The 4,653-nt window shown below is 38.1% G+C and overlaps 1 pseudogene; it reads right to left on the bottom strand.

Moving 5' to 3' along the window:
- Positions 1–2,595: 2,595 nt before the first annotated feature.
- Positions 2,596–3,198, bottom strand: LOC145661631 (ADP-ribose glycohydrolase MACROD2 pseudogene; annotated as a pseudogene).
- Positions 3,199–4,653: the final 1,455 nt, after the last annotated feature.

Below are 4,653 nucleotides of genomic sequence, written 5' to 3'. Positions count from 1 at the left end.
TTTCGAGTTATTAGGTTTTAAATATGTTGACCTTTGACCTCGATGATCAGTATTTTGGAACTTGTAGTAGTTGATGACCAATTACTAAATTTGGAAACACCATCTCAATATGTGGCTCCGTTTTCGAGTTATTAGGTTTTAAGTATGTTGACCTTTGACCTCGATGATCAGTATTTTGGAACTTGTAGTAGTTGGTGGCCGATTACTAAATCTGGAAACAGCACCTCAATATGTGGCTCAGTTTTCGTGTTATTAGGTTTTAAGTATGTTGACCTTTGACCTCGATGATCAGTACTTTTTAACATGTACTAGTTGATGACCTATTACTAGATTTGGAAACAGCACCTCAATACGTTGCTTCGTTTTCGAGTTATTAGGTTTTAAGTATTTTGACCTTTGACCTCGATGGACATTATTTTGGAACTTGTGGTACCTGATGACCAATTACTAAATGTAGAAACACCATCTCAATATGTGGCTCCGTTTTCGAGTTATTAGGTTTTAAGTATTTTGACCATTGATTTCGATGGCCATTATTTTGGAACTTGTAGTACCTGATGACCAATTACTAAATGTGGAAACACCATCTCAATATGTGTCTCCGTTTCCGAGTTATTAGGTTTTAAGTATTTTGACCTTTGACCTGGATGGCCACTATTTTGGACCTTGTAGTACCTGAAGACCAATTTCTAAATGTGGAAACAGCACCTGAGTATGTGGCTCCGTTTTCAAGTAATTAGGTTTTAAGTACTGTTACCTTTGACCTCGATGGCCACTAACTTTGGGACATGTAGTACCTGATGACCTATTGCTAAATGTGGCTCTGTTTTCGAGTTTTAATTTTTGACCTTGATGGTCAGTACTTTTTTGATGACCAATTGCTAAATGTGGAAACAGCACCTCGATATGTTATTTCGTTTTCGAGTTTGACCTTTGTTCACGATGGTCAGTAGTTTGAGGACATGCTTATGTCATTTCTGCTATGTTAAAATGTTCAAAATAGGGGTTGAAAAGGTAATCATAAAAGGGAACGAGTTCACCCCCTAAAAAGTGTTAATAAAAGGGAACGAATCTTATGTATTATCTGCTCTCCTATGTAATTTCATTAGGGGTGGAAAAAATGGTCATCAAAGCACCCTCTAAAATGATTATCTGTAGACCGTGGGTGTTCGATTGTAATCCTTGCTCGTTATGTTAAAATAAGGATTGGAATGAGTTATGTATTCTTATGTCATTTCTGTTATGTTAAAATAGGGGTTGAAAAATATGCTCATAAAAGAGAACGAGTTCACCCCTGCTATGTTATGTGTTCGTAATCTTATGTGTTATCTGCCATGTTAAAATAGGGGTTGAAAAATATGCTCATAAAAGGGAACGAGTTCACCCCTAAAATGGAGGTCGTAAAAGAGAACTAGTACACCCTTTAAAAAGTGCTCATTAAAGAGAACGAGTTCACCCTGCTATGTTATGTAGTCTTATGCTCTTATATGTGTTCGTAGGGGAATGAATATTATGTATTCTCTGCTATGTTCAAATAGGGGTTGGAAAATAAGCCATACTCTTGTATTAGCTCTGCTATGTTTAAATAGGGGTTGAACCCTTGTTATGTTACGTACTCTTATGTGTTATCTGCTCTGCTGTGTGTTACGTACTCTTATGTGTTATCTGCTCTTCTATGTGTTCGTAATTAAAATAGGGGTTGAAAAAGTGCTCATAAAAGGAAACGAGTTCACCCTTAAAATGTGCTCATAAAAGAGAACGAGTTCACCCATGAAAAAGTGTTCATAAAAGGGAACGAGTTCAATCTGCTCTGCTATATGTTACGTAGTGTTATGTGTTATCTGTTCTGCTGTGTGTTACGTAGTGTTATGCGTTATCTGCTTTGCTATGTGTTCGTAATTAACATAGGGGTTGGAAAAATATGCTCATAAAAGGGAACGAGTACACCCCCTAAAATGGAGGTCGTAAAAGAGAACGAGTACACCCCCTAAAAAGTGCTCATAAAAGGGAACAAATTCACCCCTAAAATGGAGGTCGTAAAAGACCGTGGGTTGACGGTTCACGATGCTCGATTTCTCGTATCCCCCATATGTCCCCCGGCATAGTGTGTCAGGCGGCACTGGGAAACTCGTTGTCTGCTTCAGGCGGGACTGAGAAAGTGGGTACAGGGTCAGTGGCGCAGAACCCCTATTTTACTACTACTAGCAATAATAAAACAATATTAAAATTATCTACTATATACAGCACTAGAAACATTTGAGTGCTTCTTTCCCTTATTTTCGTCTAATATGTACATATATATTTTTTATTTATTTCCATGTTACCTTGAAGGTTCAATGACAGTGGAAAAAAATGACCAACAAAAAGGTCAAGAAAGAATATGAAGCATATTCAAAGCACTCTTGTCATGCAACCCACTACTCATACACAATAAGTAATACTCAAAAGAAAGGACTATGAAAATATTCCACACAAACTAAAAAGTAGTTTCAAAGTTACCAAAAATAGAGTATCAATACATTACTATACATTACTAACGTATCGTAATAATAAGATTAGCTTATTCACTCATATGCTCAAGCTCACTTTTTTTTTTTACACCACAGGAAAATATTCATGCATCAAATGTTCGTAGATTCGTTTATTCTGTACATCTTGAACACAAAAAATAATTTTATCTATGGAATCCAAATTTTCCTCCAAGAAATTTCTCACAGTTTTTAAGGCTATGTGACATGCTGGTGTTTTAGGATATAAAAATGCACCTGTTGAAATGGTGAGCAATGCAACTGTACGAAAATCATTGTTTAAAACACTAAATAAGATTTTCTCGTAACAAGACTGTAATGATTTGCTATTTTCACCTTTAGGTCCACAAGTGTGTATTACGTGTTTAGCTGGAAGATTGAAGCCTTCTGTAATTATGCACGAACCTTCTTTTAATTTCCCAATGCGTGCACATTCTTGAGTTAATTGTGGCCCTGCTGCTAAGTGTATTGCCCTGTCTGCGCCCCCTATGGGTAATAAATCCGTATTGCTTGGGTTTACAATGGCATCACCCTGGAGTTCTACAATGCTTCCATGGTACAAAGCTACTTTAGAATTGATCTCAGTGTTCACACCAAATTTTGAAGGAACTTTAGGTGCATTATGTAGCGTACGTCTGGCTGTGACATTCCACGCCGGTAAATGGAGCATAGAAATGGCACTAACGATATTTAGGCACGTGTAATTGTCAGTGTGATCATCTTTTTTTTTCGTTTCCCTCTTTCCTTCCAGTGAATTCAATGATAAACCTAGATGTTGGTAAGCCTGTTTCGTCTACGTCATTCCGTAGAGACAGCTGATTCCGTTCCTCATCTTCTGTACAGTTCTCTTCAGGGGGTACGTTCTCTCCTTGAATGGCTGATTCTCTGGCTTCAATATCGTCACTGGTGGGAGGCTTCTTGCGTTGATGGTCGTGATCTCCTAACTCGTCCAGAGGCGACGGAGGGTAATATTTCTTAAGGCGGTCAACCATAATGGAGTCTATTTTCTGTCTTCCTGTGCCAGTAGTGAATTTAACGAAGTAACTATTTTCGTTATTTTTGCCCTGTATCTCACCTGGTCCAATGTATTTCCCACTGAAAGCACGTGTCTGGCCCCGTTTCATGTTATCTACATATATCCAAACAAGATATCCCTTCTGAAATTGCACTTGTTTATGACGCTTGTCATATGATTTTGCAGAAGTTTGGAACCTCTTGAATAATTTTTCAGCAACCTGCTCTCGAATATCATTAAGATGAGATAGCCTGACTGCGTTGTCTTGAAATTGACACTGTATGTCAAACATAGCTTGATGTATTAACCTTGGTTTGAAACCATGGAGTAATTCAAAACTGGAGTGTCCCGTACTTGTGTTAATAGAAATATTATGGCTAAATGTAACCTTAGGAGGTAACTCCACCCAGTTTCCTGAATTATCTGGGTCAATGTTGAGCTTCAATTTTTGTTCCGAATTACGTATTGTTACCTCAGCAAGCCCAATAGAAAAATGTGCTTTCACGTCTGCAAATTTCAACGTAACACCACAAATATTGCACAATTTCTTAAATATGGCGCTTGTAAAAGCAGCTGCCCTGTCTAGGCAGTGTTCATAAAATAACCCATATTTTAAAATGACGTCAGTAAAAAGGAGTGATGCCAAAGTATTGGCAGTGGTGTCTGGAATACTAGCTGTTGTACAAAATCTTGTGCCTTCATCCACACAGACTACAAAATATTTGTGTTTCAAAATATTGTTAAGGGGGCCGCGGTGGCTCAGTGGTAGAGCGTTCACCTCTGGTTCTTGGGGTCCCGGGTTCAATCCCAGCCCCCGCCAAGTGAACCTTGTGGTGGACAAACACCGCATGCGTGGGTCATAACCGGCATAACCATAGGACGTAAAACTCAAAGATTTCATTTCATTTCATTTTTCATTTCAAAATATTGTTAGTGCAATAAGGCCCAGCTACATCCAAATAAAGTCGGTGAAAAGGCATAACACTAGGGTGAGTTTGCAGCTTACCATATCTCAAGCCAACTCTTTTCTTTAATATTTGGCAGTGAAGGCATTCTCTACATCGTCTATATACAAAACGTTTCATGTCTGGAAAATATACACTGTTAACT

This window comes from Thermobia domestica, chromosome 10, assembly GCF_964235325.1.
Source record: "Thermobia domestica chromosome 10, izTheDome1.hap1.1, whole genome shotgun sequence".
Classification (NCBI taxonomy): domain Eukaryota; kingdom Metazoa; phylum Arthropoda; class Insecta; order Zygentoma; family Lepismatidae; genus Thermobia; species Thermobia domestica.
The sequence above is the reverse complement of the archived record's forward strand: the minus strand, read 5'-3'. Positions and strand labels throughout refer to the sequence as shown.